The sequence below is a fragment of the Silene latifolia genome, chromosome X (genome assembly GCF_048544455.1).
Source record: "Silene latifolia isolate original U9 population chromosome X, ASM4854445v1, whole genome shotgun sequence".
NCBI lineage: Eukaryota > Viridiplantae > Streptophyta > Magnoliopsida > Caryophyllales > Caryophyllaceae > Silene > Silene latifolia.
In genome coordinates, this window is record NC_133537.1 from 82,083,666 (window position 1) to 82,100,008 (window position 16,343).

Here is a 16,343-nt window from a genome sequence, read left to right on the forward strand (position 1 = left end):
CTTTTTCCAATTCTGATTTGTCTTTTTCATAGAGAAATCTATGATCAAGGATAGAACAAGATCCATTTTGCATCATATCTAAGGGATTCCTTAGTTCGGGCCGAACAAACAATGTCACTCGATCATTATCAAACCGACTGCAATCTTTTTCTGTCCGTGAGGATCCCACCAGAGCGCCTTCTACTTTTAATAAACCATGAACTAGATTAGAATCATTCTCAACGAGTCCATAAGAAGTGATCCCCTTTTTTCCATCGGCTCCGGGTAGAGACCAAAGATCTTGAGCGACCGATCCGGCAGAACAACTCAAAAGATAAAGAAGTATCGTTAATTTCTTCATGTTCGTTCCAAGTTCGAAGTACCATTTGTACAAAGAAGAATCCCCTTCGTTACATGATTTCTTCTTCATATAGATAGATATAGGATCTATAGGGCAATTACTTAGAAGTACATTATTTGCAACAGCTCTTCCTATCTGATAGAAAAATATCCCATGATCCTAAACCGGTCTTTTCTGGGATCGAAAATCCCAAGTTTGTCTATGAAGAGCGGATCTAATTGTATTAGTGTCTATAATTGATTTCTTGTGTTTAATACTAATCAATAGGACCTCATTATTAAGTACTACAAGATCTCGTACATTGGAACCCATGGTTATGGACCCGAATCCATTAGTATGGAACATTTTCTTTTCCAAGTGAAATCCCCTAGTATATGAAAGAGTGAAAAAGTGCTTTCGTTGTTTTGGAATAAGAAGCCTTCGTTTCTTAATACATGTATTTAATTTATTCGGGGCTATTAGAGCGGGATCCACTTTTTGAGGAATATGAGTCGAAGCAATAACAAGAATATTTTAGTGGACCATCTTTCACAATCCCTGGAGCGATAGTTCACTAATAGGCCGAGGGATAAGTAATTCGACTCATTCACATCCAGATCATGAATGTTTGGAATCCATATTATGCAAGGAGACATTGCTTTTGCTAATTAGAATTGAAGGGTGATATAAAATTGGCCGATTTTCGGCATCATATCCATAGTTAGCGCATTCATCATAGTTAGCAGCTCCAGCTCCATATCAAGGCCACGATCGATATCGTCACTAACATCAATATCGTCACTAACATCAATATCAATATCGTCACTAGCATCAATAAGAAAACCTTTAAACTTGTTATCCAAGAACTTGTTCAAAAATACCGTAATAAAAGGAACATAGGAGTTTGTCGCTAGGTATTTTACCAAATTGGATCGTCTAGTTCCTATAGAACCTATCACTAAAATACCCCTAGAGAGGGATAAGGCTAAGCGGAGCGAAAAGGGTTTTCCATGAGATGGGAAATGAAACCTATTAGCCCCACACGAGGTTTGTGAATAAGTGATTGTCTGATAATGAGCAAGGAATACCCGTCTTTCTGCTAAACAAGATGTATTGAACTCATAATTTATTAGATACTTTTTATGAATGTCAACTAAGTATCGTAAGTAAATTGCTCCCGGTTGTTCAATCATTTGATAACCAGAGTCATTATTTAATAAACGATCACTATGACTCAGACTCAATAGAATTTGATCAATCTTTTTTCTGTCGTTAAAGTGGATAACTGAACCAAAAATTCTCTTTCTTCTTCATCAATCGAATCACTGCTCGCGACCCAGGATTCTATTTTATCCTCAATCCAATCATCGTTCACCCTTTTTCTTTTTCTTATTAATCAATAGATCTCTTTACTTGTATGACTTAGATGTCTCGTATTTCTCGAAAAAGTGATTCGAATGATGGGATTTGGTATGATACTTATGAGATCGATGAGATTAATATTAAAATCTTTTTTATTAGAACGTATTATTTTGACCCCATAAGCGGGACCACCACCCAATGGCATGTTGCCACCAGAAACAGAACCCTATATTTCTTCTGGGGAATCTCCTAATTGTTCCAGAGCAACCAGAAAGAGATTCTTTAACCAGAAGAAATTCGATTCCGATGTAGGATACCTATCCAGAATTTTTCGCAACTCAATCATGTATGATAGAGTCATCAAAGATTTGACCTCTTCGAACTCTGTCTGTAACTCACTAGAGGTTCAAAAAACAAAGAGAAGATGTGTAAGAACGAGATATCCAGCAACAAGAAGAAGAAAAAGGATTGAATAGAAGAACTCCCGAACATGTGGCGATCCCAGATGTGTCCATATCAATGGTGACTCATTATTTCAATGAATCATTTCTTCGGACAAAAGAAGATTATGTAAACACTTGTTCGAAATCTCACTTATCAAATTCCATTGTGGAAGACACACTTTTTTATGAAGAATTCGCCATGATATATATGATCCGTGCATAATATCATGAAAAATAGATACAAATTTTTGACGGCTACTTAGTAATGGCAATAGGTCTGAAAAAGTGTCGAAAAATAGAAAATTTAGATATTTGTACCATGTCGAAGTAAGGAACCATGGCATATATGTTTGGAATAGATTCCATTTTGAGAGTTTTGGAAAAGCGCTATCTCGTTGAAAGGTTTTATACATCTGCCCTTTCTCAACGCATTTCTTTAGACAAAGACTCCGTTTTTTCCTCTTTTCTGATGGTAAATATTTATCAGAACATGAAGTGTAAATCAAACCCATGTTTGAATTGAAATTGAGATACTGATGCAAGTTTTTCCTTTCTGAATCAGATAGATTCATATCTGAAAGAGGTTGATAAAACGTTCTTTCAAAATGGACTATTTGTCCCTCTGTTAGAGGTGTTCGAAATGTCGTGATCGAGTCAATAGTTCTACGAACGAATAGATCGGATCGAATTGTAAAATCGTTAGGTATGAATATGTTAGATACCTGTGACTCGATTGGTGAAATAGTATCTCTCTCCAAAAAAGCATGTTTTTTTTTACCGACACACAAAGCAAATATTTTGTTGTGAATGAACAAGATATCGAGGAATTGTCTATACGTAAAATCATAATTATTGATGCGGGCCTTTTCCATATAAAAAGGGAATCTTTTGTTACAATAGAAGCAGAAGTGATGTGGATTATTCAAGAATCGAAGTCGATTTGCTTTATAAAAAGAAGATATCAATGAACTTCTATGAAATGGTTTTATGGGATTCAGCCAATTGTTTGGATCGTGGGATATCATTGAGAAATAGGAATCCGTCTTACCATTCCTGTGATTATTTCTAGTATCGAATGAGTCAATCATCCACTTTGGTATCTTATTGAACAAAAATGGTGATATTGTTCTTCCATTGATCAATAATTTAGATTTTTGAAAAGTATCATGATCATTCAATAAGAAGGCTTTTAATTTTTTCAAATGAACGATTTGAAGACCTATTGATTCTAACAACGAATTGTAGAGTTGATCATTCGGACCTTTTAATTCAGAAATGTGGATCTCGAACCTATGAATAGGGATATTCCCGAAACTCACAAAGAAAAAGGGAAGTGAGTTAGACACAAAGAGAAGCAACTTGGACAAAAAATAAGTGACTTGGACAAAAAGAAACGAAGTGACTTAGACAAATCTTTTTTGTCGATAACCTCAGACCAATCAATCGAATATTTATTAATACGTAATCGACCGAACACTACTTGAAAATGACTCCTCTGCTCAGAAACTAAATGTTCCTGGAAATTCTTGCTCCCATTGAACCATTTGTATCTCTATGCATCAGGATCCTGATTCATGAATCTCTCGGTTCGAGAAAGAAAAATAAGAGGATCGAACTTTTTCTTCTGGCTCTTTTTCAAATTCGATAAATGTTGGTTGATCGTATATTTCCTTATAGTTCTATGATTCAGAGTATCGTTTCCTATTTGATCCCTTTTAATTCCATATTTGAAGCTACGATCGGATCGATTCATTAAAAAGAATCGATTCAATACATTTCTTATGCACCCATAGGTTCTATATTGGATTTGAATCAGATTTCAGATCAATATATATTGATTTTTATTGACTGCCTCCATTTTGTTGTTACTACCAAATACCACTCTTTTTTGTTTTCTATCTTCCAAATAATTCCCGCAAAAGATCCGAACCCATTTTTTTTGGATCCTTCGATAAACAAATGCATTCTCTTCATAAAAAATAGGAAGTAGAATCAATAAAGATTTTTTTTCGATTCATCCCTGGAGTTGAATACCTCATTCAAGAATTATTTTTGATCCAATCCGCAGGAATCAATAGAAAAGGCAAATCCTTTGTGATACACCATATCCGGCTTGGTTATTGATAGAGTGAATAGATCTGCCATTTCTTGAAATCTCTCTTCAGATTCAAAATCGTGGTGTAATGTGTATCCCCCACTGTTTCGATCATGGAATAGATTAAATAAGTAAAAAACTGATTTTTTGTTCAAGAATGAAATCTTATCGGAACTGTTCATATCCGGTTCACCCTTCGGAACCATATCACATCCCGGATCTGGTGAAATAGGATGAATTGAGACGCTATTTTGTAAATACGTAATTATCTTGAATATATTAATCATTTCTTTATTTTCCGATCGCCTGGAAGGGGCAAAAGAAACAACAAGATAATTCTTCAACAATTTCGGATCTCTAAAGGGCTTCTCAGTAGGATTTGAACCCAGATGAAGTTCTGAACATCTGCCAGAGAAAAAATAACGAATGGATCTAGTAGGATTCTCAAGAAGTTCTTCGATTTCTTTCGTTTGAAGAAAGGAAGGACCCCGAAGAATCGATCTTTCTTTTAGTTGTTGAATCTCTCTTTTATTGATTAATGTGTGATATTTCGAATCCGCATTACTAATGGAATCCCAACGATCTCTAGATTGATCAGAAGATCCTTTCAATTGGCTAGAATCCGTTACTTGAACGAAACTAGATCTTGTGGAATCATATTGAATATTTGACGATACATTCCGTACCTTGTTAAAATTGTTTACCAACCACACGTTGTCTTGCCAAATCCAATTCTCTCTCGATACGTTCCTTAATAAATCCGATTCGTACGGATTTTTCCCCCAACTAACGACGAGATCTTGGTGGAATTGCCACATATGAAATTGAGCACAATTTTGCAAAGAAATAGCCCACGTGTTTCTCGAGAAAAGATGGGAAACATGCTCTATATCATTTGATTGAATAGTTAACCCAGCCCCTTGTTGTTTGAAGAAACCCTCCACTTCAATTGGTCTTTTTTCACGAAAAGCAGACATGAGATAACAAATCCGATTGCTTCACTAAGATTTCAAAAGTCATGTCCCGAATTCAAGTTAATTATGTTTCACCTCCTCCTCAGAGAAAGACGATCAAACAATTCCCAATCATGGTCCTTGCTGATCGGATCATCCATATAATATACAAAGAGAAACTCCAGATATTTTATATCTTTCTCTTTGAATGAGATCTCAATTCCAGCGACGGTTTCATTAGATTTCTTACAACTAGAATCCCTCTTTTTTCCGATCCAGTTCCTCCACCACTGTGAACCCCGGTTAGATTCAGGAATGATACACTTTTTAGTTATTGGAAGAAACCAAGTACTAGTACTCTCTTTCGGATCCAGGAAACAACTCGCCGAAATATTTTTTTCTTTTGGAAGATAGAGGAGCGAAACAATCAGCCTATTGATATTGGAAGACCAAAAGGGTTTTTCCAATGTATCATTTCTAGGTCCAATGAAATTCATAGGTATAGGAAGAAGCCCTATCAAATAGAGATTTTTTCTTTCAACCATATTTCGATTGTTAATACGATATAGAAGGAACACTACTACAAAGAGTATTACACCCTTGATCGTGAAATATTGATTGCTTGTTGAACCCCGTGAATTGGGTGAAAGTAGGATACTCCAAATTCAGGTGTCAAAGAGTTTTATAAAACGTTCTTGGTGGAAAAAAATGTGAATGAAAGATCCCACTGAATTGAATTGGGTCCATGAATCTGAGAAATAGTGAGAATTTTTAATCTCTCTCAATTCAAAAATCCAGAATTTGAATTGATGTCCTTTCATTGATTCCTCCTAAATTGCATTGATTTATCCTAAAGATTTCATTTCAATTGGAATTTGGTTATTCACCATGTACGAGGATCCCCGCTAAGCATCCATGGCTGAATGGTTAAAGCGCCCAACTCATAATTGGCGAATTCGTAGGTTCAATTCCTACTGGATGCACGCCAATGGGACCCTCCAATAAGTCTGGCTCTATATCAATGGAATCTCATCATCCATACATAAGGAATTGGTGTGGTATATTCATATCATAACATATAAACAGTAAAAACTAGCATTCTTGTTGAGATTCGAACTCATAGGGAAGAAATTATATTTATGGATGGAATCAAATAGGCAGTATTTACGGACAAAAGTATTCGGTTATTGGGGAAAAAGCAATATACTTGTAATGTCGAATTCGAATCAACTAGGACGGAAATAAAGTATTGGGTCGAACTCTTCTTTCGTGTCAAGGTAATAGTTATGAATAGTCATCGACTCCTCCTAAAGGGTAGAAGAATAGGACCTATTATGGAACATACAATGCATTACAGACATATGATCATTACGCTTCAATCGGGTTATTCTATTCCACCTCTTAGAAAGAAAATAACTTCAATAAAAATACTTAATAACATGGCGATACATTTATACAAAATTTCAACCCCAAGCACACGCAATGGAGCCGTAGACAATTAATAGAAATCCAATCCACGAAATAATTTGATCTATGGACAGCGTCGTTGTGGTAAAGGTCGTAATGCCAGAGGAATCATTACCGCAAGGCATAAGGGGGAAGGTCATAAGCGTCTATACCGTAAAATAGATTTTCGACGGAATGAAAAAGACATATATGGTAGAATCATAACCATAGAATATGACCCTAATCGAAATGCATACATTTGTCTCATACACTATGGGGATGGTGAAAAAAGATATATTTTACATCCCAGAGGGGCAATAATTGGAGATACCATTGTTTCTGGTACAGATTCCTATAAAAATGGGAAATACCCTACCTTTGACAGATATGCCCTTAGGCACGGCCATACATAACATAGAAATCACACTTGGAAAGGGTGGACAATTAGCTAGAGCAGCGGGTGCTGTAGCGAAACTGATTGCAAAAGAGGGGAAATCGGCCACATTAAAATTACCTTACTGGGACGTCCGTTTGATATCCAAAAATCGCTCAGCCAAGAAATCGGACAAGTGGGGAATGTTGGAGTGAACCAGAAAAGTTTGGGTAGAGCCGGATCTAAGAGTTGGCTAGGTAAGCGTCCTGTAGTAAGAGGAGTCGTTATGAACCCTGTAGACCATCCCCTTGGGGGTGGTGAAGGGAGGGCTCCAATTGGTAGAAAAAACCCCACAACCCCTTGGGGTTATCCTGCACTTGGAAAAAGAAGTAGAAAAAGAAATAAATATAGTGATAATTTTATTATTCGTCGACGTAGTAAATAGAATTAGTCTCTTTGTCTTTACATAAAAAAAATTTTAGGAGTAATTAACTGTGACACGTTCACTAAAAAAATCCTTTTGCAGCCAATCATTTATTACAAAAAATTGATAAGCTTAACACAAAAGCGGAAAAATAAATAATAGTAACTTGGTCTCGGGCATCTACCATTATACCCACCATGATTGGACATACAATCGCTATCCATCCGCGCATGGTGGATTCACAATCCACTGCCTTGATCCACTTGGCTACATCCCCCCCTTTATAGTTACGTAAAAAAATAACTTCTTATCTTAATTTAAAAACAAGAAAAGACGAATTGACATAATAAGACTTTTGTAAAGTCGTTTTTTTAGGATTTTCTAGTAAAGAAATAAAAAAAATTAATTATATAAAAAAAACAAACTAGTAAAGGGGCAATACTAGTTTCATGATCGAACAAGAATTTTTTTATTGCCCCTTTACTTTTATATACTAAACTTAAAAAGAAATTTTATCCATTTGTAGATGGAACTTCAACAGCAGCTAAGTCTAGAGGGAAGTTATGAGCATTACGTTCATGCATAACTTCCATACCAAGGTTAGCACGGTTAATGATATCAGCCCAAGTATTAATTACACGACCTTGACTATCAACTACAGATTGGTTGAAATTGAAACCATTTAAGTTGAACGCCATAGTGCTAATACCTAAAGCAGTAAACCAAATACCTACTACCGTCCAAGCAGCTAAGAAGAAGTGTAAAGAACGAGAATTATTGAAACTAGCATATTGGAAGATTAATCGACCAAAATAACCATGAGCAACGACTACGATATTATAAGTTTCTTCCTCTTGACCGAATCAGAACCTTCATTAGCAGATTCATTTTTCGTGGTTTCCCGATCAAACTAGAAGTTACCAAGGAACCATGCATAGCACTAAATAGGAGCCGAATACACGGCTACACCCAAGTCCCAACATGTGAAATGGGTGCATAAGGATGTTGTGCTCAGCCTGGAATACAATCATGAAGTTGAAAGTACTTAACTTTCTAGAGGCATACCATCGAAAAACTTCCTTGACCGATTGGGTAGATCAAGAAAACCGCAGTAGCCACCGCAACCGAGTCGAATATGACATGCAATCCAAGGACGCATACCTAGACGGAAACTAAGTTCCCACTCACGACCCATATAACAAGCTACACCAAGTAAGAAGTGTAGAACAATTAGATCATAAGGACCACCATTGTATAACCACTCATCAATGATCGCTTCCCATATTGGATAAAAGTGCAACCCTATAGCTGCAGAAGTAGGAATAATGGCACCAGAAATAATATTGTTTCCGTAAAGTAGAGATCCAGAAACAGGTTCACGAATACCATCAATATCTGCTGGAGGAGCAGCAATGAAGGCTATAATAAATACAGAAGTTGCAGTCAATAATGTAGGGATCATCAAAACACCAAACCACCCGATATAAAGGCGGTTTTGGTCTTTGGTTATCCGATTCTGAAGCGACCCCATAGGCTTTCGCTTTCGCGTCTCTCTAAAATTGCAGTCATGGTAAAATCTTGGTTTATTTAATTTAAATCATCAGGGACTCCCAAGCACACAAATTAACGATAAATGGATAACTGAAAGCTAGTTATTCAACAGTATAACATGCCTTATATGCCTGTGTCAACCAATAATTGAGATGCACCCGAATTCTTTATGAATACAGGAAGCTAATTTTAAAAATTTATATACATTGAATATAATTTCAATATGAAAAGGTGGGTTGCCCGGGACTCGAACCCGGAACTAGTCGGATGGAGTAGAAAATTTCCTTATTAAAATTAATAAGGCAAAAATCTCTCCCTAAACCGTGCTTGTATTTTTCATTGCACACGGCTTTCCCTATGTATATATCTAAAACTAAGTTCCCTTAAGGAACTCTAAAGGAGTAGCATACTCAATTAATTCAATCCTTAAACTGTATAAGGATAAACATTTCTGTATAGAAATGAATGCATTTTTTTGTTATTTCTCCACCCATTCCGGTATAATTTCAATTTCATTTATATTAGATAGTTTAATAAACAATCATTCATCATTAGCCAAATTATGAATACAAATAATATCCAAATACCAAATAGACCCTCCATAGAATCCCCACGAGTTAGAGCCGTTTTTTGGTAAGATCAAGAAAAGCACTTTTTCTTGCTTCGTAAAGAATTCTTCTAAAAATTATGAACCTAATCTTTTCAAAAAAGCACGCACAACACTTTTGTGTTTACGAGCCAAAGTTCTAGCATAAGAAATTTTAAGTATATACTTTAATTGATACAAACTCTTTTTTCTTGAAGAGCCACTATAATAATGAGAAAGATTTCTGCATATGCGCCCAAATCGATCAATAATGTCCGAATCCGATAAATCGATCCAGACCGACTTACTAATAGGATGTCCTAATCGGTTACAAAATTGCGCTTTAGCTAACGATCCAATCAGAGTACTAATTGGGATTTTCGGATCGAACCTCTTAATCGTATTATCTATTAGAAATGTATTTTCTAATATTTGACTCCGTACCACTGAAGAAGTGAGTTGTACACTTGAAAAAAACCAATAAAGTCAAGACAATGGGTTGATAATCGATTAATATAGATCCTTCTTGGGTGAGACCACACAGAAAAATTACATTGCCAGAAATAAATAAGGTAAAATTTCCATTTATGCATCAAAAAGAATGTCCCTTTTGAGGCCAGAATGGATTTTCCTTTATACCTAACAGAATGCGGGGAAGGATCCTTGAAAAGCCATAGGATACCGGCAAAATCTTTAGTAAAAAGTTTTACCAAGTATTCTAATTTTCCGTAGAAAAAGGTGCGTTCAAGAAGGGCTCCATAAGATGTTGCTCGTAAATGAGAGGATTGGTTGCAAATAAAAAATAAAATTGATTCATATTCACATACATGGAAATTATATAAGAACAAGAATAATCTTTGATTCCTTTAAAAAAAGAAATGGATTTTTTTGGAATAAAAAGACTATTCCAATTATGATACTCATAAAGAAATAAGCGTAATAAATGCAAAGACGAGGCATCTCTTATCCAGTACCGAAGTGTTTGAACCAAGATTTCTAGATGGGCGGGGTAAGGTAGTAATATATCTAACACAGAATTTAAATGTAAAAATTTATCCTCTAAAAAAGGAAATATTGAATGAATTGATCGCAAATTATGAGATTTGACTATTTTTTTTTTCTCTGGAGAAGCTATTAATAGAAGATAAAATGGAATTTCCACAATGAGTGAAATCCTTCTGATATCATTTGCGAATAAAAATTGCGTTTGTGCCCCCAAAAGTAATTTTGGTTAGAATCGTTAGACAAAAGAATCAAATGATTATGTTGATACATTCGAGTAATTAAACGTTTCATAATTAGTAAACTATATTTCCAATTACCCGAAGTTTCCAACAAAATAGATTTATTTAAATCATGACCATATGCAAACGAAAAAATATATTCCTGAAAGATAAGTGGATAGAAAAAGTTGTGTTGCCAAGAACCCTCTAGTTCTATATATCCTTGAAATTCTTCCATTTAAAACCAGACCTAAAACTCAAAGTAATAAAAATGGGGGGTTCTTAAGTTATCAAATGATACATAGTGCGATACAGTCAAAACAAGGTATTTTTTTTAGATACCTCAATAAATTCATCAGCGGACTCTCTATTTCTTCCATCTAATTTGTTTTTTTGTTATCAAGAAATATCATAAAACGTTGGTTAGAAATCCTTTATTTTTTCAACCCAACCGCTCTTTTGATTTTCGAAAATCTTTATCAATATACTGTTTCTTCTACACATCCATGTCCATCTTCATATGGAGAATAGGGAGTTTTGGTCGGAGTTGAGACTATTTTTCGGTTACTTGTCGTTAGGAACACCTAAACCAAAACAATATATATAACTTCACAAACTACTCTACTATTAGTAAAGAGGTAAGTAAAGGTCGGATCCCAAGGGACGGGTATTGAAGTAAGATTTTCAATTGTAAGTAGCGCTGTCTAGGGGTGTCACAATTTGGGGTTGGAATAGAAGATCACAATTTGGGATTACCTTGAGGTGGTAATTGCCCTTTTTGTCTTTGTGAACTTGAAGATGCTAATTGAGACATTTGAGTCTCCAATATCTTTGTGTGAGCTAGTATGTTGTTAATGGTGATGTCTTTTGCTTGGCTATCCTTTTGCATTTGAGTGAAAAACTCTTGTTGGTTCTTTTGCAGTTGGAGGACCGCTTTTTAAACATCAAAACCTTGGTCATTTGATTGAGTGTATGGAGTTTGATTTTGGAAACCTTGGTTTTGGTTGTAAAAGGGTCTTTGATTTTGGTTTCTCATTGGAGGTGGGGTGTATATTGGTTGAGGGTTTTGAACATTTTGGCTTTTGTATGAGAGATTTGGATGGAATTTGGAATTTTCATTGTATTAGTTGAATAAGGGGTACCACTCTTGTATGCTTGAAAAGCATTCACTTGCTCACTTGTTCCCCTACATTCACTTTGGTCATGTCCCAAAGTTCCACAATTCTCACATATTCCACTTGGAATTGATGAAGATGCCACCATGGCATTAACATGTTGCTTAGGTGATTTGGAGGCTTCTTCAAGTTTAGTCATAGCCTTCTCAAACTTCAAATTAATGGTATCAATATGTGCACTAAGTTGAGCACCCAATTGAGTAATAGATTCCATTTCATGCTTTCCTCCTCTAGTAGCCTTCCGAGGTCTACTATATTGTGAGTTATGGACCGCCATTTCCTCAATCTTGTTCCATGTTTGATTATCGTCAATTTCGGTGAACATACCATTTGATCCCATGTTGAGAATGTTTCGGGAGTTTTCATAAAGACCATTCCAAATTGTTGTACCAAGAACCACTCGCTAAGTCCATGATGAGGACATGAGCGACAAGTTCCTTTGAATCGCTCCCAAGCTTTATACAAATATTCTTCGTCTCTCTGTTTAAAACCCATGATTTGGGCTCTTAGCATGTTAGTCTTTTCCGGAGGGTAGAACTTTTTGTAGAAAGCAAGAGCCAATTTCTTCCAAGAGTCAATACCAAGAGTAGCCTTATCAAGGCTCTTTAACCATTGTCTCGCGGTACCAATCAAAGAAAAAGGAAATAAGACCCATCGAATTTGGTCTTGAGTAACTCCGGTTTGTGAAATCGCATCACAATAGTCACAAAAATTCTCCATGTGAGAATGAGGGTCTTCACTAGGCATGCCCCCAAGTTGACTTCTTTCGACTAATTGGATAAATGCGGATTTTGCAATGAAATTACCGGTCAAGTGTTGTGGTGTGGGAGTACCATTGGGTAGGTTCTCCTCGGTTAGTACGGAATGTGATGAAAATTTAGGCATTGTGGGTTGATTTTATGGTGGGTTTTGTGTTGGGTTCTCCTCTCCTTCTCTTGCAAAAGGGTTGATGAACTCAATATTATTTAGTTGAGTATCCACAATCTCAAAGTATTTCTAGCAAGTCTACTATTGGTTGTCAAAGTTCTTTCAATTTCGTGATCAATGGGTAACAAGTTACCTTGTGATCTTCTAGACATGCAAAATATCAAACAACTTGAAAATAATTAGAACAAACCTTGAGGAGTTTTACTTCCCCAAGGCAAAGAAAGACACAACTAAGAACAATCAAAGAAAATTAAATCAAATTAACATCGTCCTCGGCAACGTCGCCATTTTTGGTCGGAGTTGAGACTATTTTTCGGTTACTTGTCGTTAGTAGCACCTAGACCAAAACAATATTTATAACTTCACAAACTACTCTACTATTAGTAAAGAGGTAAGTAAAGGTCGGATCAAGGGACGGGTATTGATGTAGGATTTTCGATTGCAAGTAGTGGTGTCTAAGGATGTCACAATTTGGGTTGAGATAAAAAGATCACTAAACTAAATAACAATGTAAATAAACAAGCAAGATGATTAAAATGAGATGTAAACAATTGATTAAAAGCACTAGGGTGTCATGGGTTCATAGGGGATTCATGGGATTTGATCATACAAATATGTTTTCAACTAGATGTAAGCAATTATTGTTGTGATGGGATCAAGTTAGTGTATATCTTACAATCCCTAGGAATGTTTGGGTCCCGGAGCCGAATCGATTAGATTGTACAACACCTATAAGTCGACTTAGTCCTCCCTATCCAACAATATGCATGGTCTAATGAGACTCGAGTTGGTTTATGTCTTACAAGTCTCATTGAAAAGATAAGTGATGGGTAAAAAATGCAAGGATTCATAGGCTCACATTTCATCAAACATAACATGTGCATAAGTTGAAATCACAACAAGCAAACAAATTAATTATGAAAGCATATTAGATTAAGCATGAATTAATCCCCATGTTGGTTTTCCCTAATTCCCCATTAACCCTAGTTAAGGAAACTACTAACTCATTATCAAGTTTAATATGTTAACAAGGTTTTCAATCATATTAACAAAGCAAAACATGATGAATAAATGAAGATGATTAACAATAATTAAAAAGGGATTAAGAGAATTATACCTAATGATGATTCCAAAATAATAAGCAAAGAATAATAGAAGTACTTGATGAATGATTGGAAGGTTGTCAATCCTGCAAATAAACCCCAAATAATCTTCAATTACCCAAAATAAAGGATGAACAATAAAGAAATTAAGGAAATGAGATTTGTATTAATGCTTAATTAAAATTTGATTACAAGATTAAAATGAGATTAGGAAGAACATAAATAATATTAAGGATTGGTCATAATCTAAAATATACAATGGGGTATTTATAGTGAGGATTAGGTACATAAATTAGGGTTACTAAGGGCTTAAATGACGATTAATACCCTTAAGAAAAGTTGGGGAAATGCTCCTCTCGAAGGAAGATGCTAGTCTCCTTTTTGCTAGTCTTTCAGAAATATGCGCATCCCGAGTGGAACAAGGAAGAGACGTGTTGTACTGGGCAGGAATCCGAGCGGCCAAGGGGTCGGGACGAGCGGATTATGGTGGTGCAGGATGAGCGGACAGGGTGGTAGGACGCTCGGATTGTGGAGGTCTTGGACGAGCGTCCCGAGGCTGCGACGGACGGATTGTAGTCCGGCAAGCTTCTTCCTCTTTTCTTCTTTTCTTCTTCCAAAAATCCTCAAGGATCTTGTCGGAGATGCAAGGATCTTCTTCATCATTGCCCATCTACTACATTATTTACATAGGCCTTCTAGTCTTGTCTTCACTTTGATGCTTGGTCATTAGATTCGATCAATTTAGCTTCATTTTGCCTTGAAAATGCAAGGTTTGCACTCCTCTCCTACCAAGGAAACAAAACCTCAAAGAATATGCAAAACAAAGAAATGAAGATAGTAAATGACCCAATTATGCACTAAAAAGCATAGGAACGAGGCTAATTCGGGGACTAAATATGCTCAAATATTGATCACATCAAATATCCCCAAACCAAACCTTTGCGCGTCCCGAGTAAAGAGGTGACAAAACTAGGACCCTTATTTAAACTAACCTACTAATATAGCTGATATGAGACAATTAGCGGGTCTCACTCCGCCCCTTCAACTCACAACAAGACAACCATGAGGTAGGATGCCTTCTTTCAAGGTAAGGTTTGCCAAAATGGCGACACATCCAAGCATTAAAGCACACAAAATCAAGTAATGGGTGCAGCTACAAAAGAATAGCCACTTTCCTCATCTAAGTGGCGGAAATTATCTAAAGGGGAAGCAATTCAAGGGTACACACTCCTTCATAGATATGGTTTCTTCAAACTACTAAGCCTAGAAGGATACCAATAAATCACCTCCAAGTTGTGTCAGGCTAGGGTACCTTTGTCCTCAATCGTTAAATGCTTTCGTCAAGAGTAGACTCCCTATGGTGTTAGAAACAATGGAGGATCGCGGAATTCCCCTTCTTGCCTTGACAAGAAGAAGGGTCGTCCCCTCTCTACCATGCACAAAAATGGATACGATGGAAAAGGGATCAATAGTATTTGAGTTTCATTTGGGAGTTTGCTTTTGTTGTTGTTTTTCTCCCCAATTTCTTGTGGCATATAACATTTGAGAACACTTTCTTTTTGCCATTTCTTTTGATGTTTGGCATTTCAATACTTGACAATTTCAACTTTTCTTTGCATTTCTTTTTGAACATTTTCAAAGTCACCCCATTTGTAGGGAGGGTGCTTATATTTGAAGCTTTAGGAGTCTATTTTTGCTCCTCTTTTCATTTGATGCAATTTGCAAACTTTTTGACTTTTCATTTCATTTCTTGAACTCAAATTTTGAACAATTTTTGTGCCCATTCCCTTTGATGACAAAAATGTGGTAGAACATGAATGATAGATGCATGGTTTCAAGGGTCACCTTGGAATAAACTGATGTACCACTTTCATATATACTTTTATAGCTCCCTTTATACCATTTTACAATCCGTTTCATGCCTATTATATCATTTATATGCTTTATTTCAATGAATTGTCGATACTGCCGCTATTTTGTGTTTTCATACAGAAATGACTCAATATGAGTATGATCAAGCTAAGATTAGCATGGCGGAGACGGCACAGTAGAATACACGAAGCATGGCACGGGAAACGAGGAAGTATGAAGACTAGAAGTGAAAGAAGAGAAGAAACCGTCTGTGAAGCAGGTTCCTCGATCGAGTCACCACTGACTCGATCGAGCAGCTGTCCTCGATCGAGTCACCTCTGGCTCGATCGAGGATCCTCTCTAGCAGACTAATTTCCAGAATTTCCTAAAACGATTATCTTTTGTTATAAATTAGAAACTCGTGTTTTATTGTTGGACTACGTTATATTTTGCTTGGATACTGCTGGAAAACTCTCTTGGAACCCTAATCTTTCCCTTGTATGGTACTAATC

At 36.1% G+C, this 16,343-nt stretch overlaps 2 non-coding genes across 2 annotated transcripts; both read left to right on the forward strand.

The window, feature by feature from the left end:
- Positions 1-6,081: 6,081 nt before the first annotated feature.
- On the forward strand, positions 6,082-6,155 carry TRNAM-CAU (transfer RNA methionine (anticodon CAU)). Its single transcript has one exon. It is a non-coding gene; the product is annotated as a tRNA-Met (tRNA).
- A 6,201-nt stretch (positions 6,156-12,356) lies between these two features.
- On the forward strand, positions 12,357-12,463 carry LOC141624756 (small nucleolar RNA R71). Its single transcript, XR_012534561.1, has one exon. It is a non-coding gene; the product is annotated as a small nucleolar RNA R71 (small nucleolar RNA).
- Positions 12,464-16,343: the final 3,880 nt, after the last annotated feature.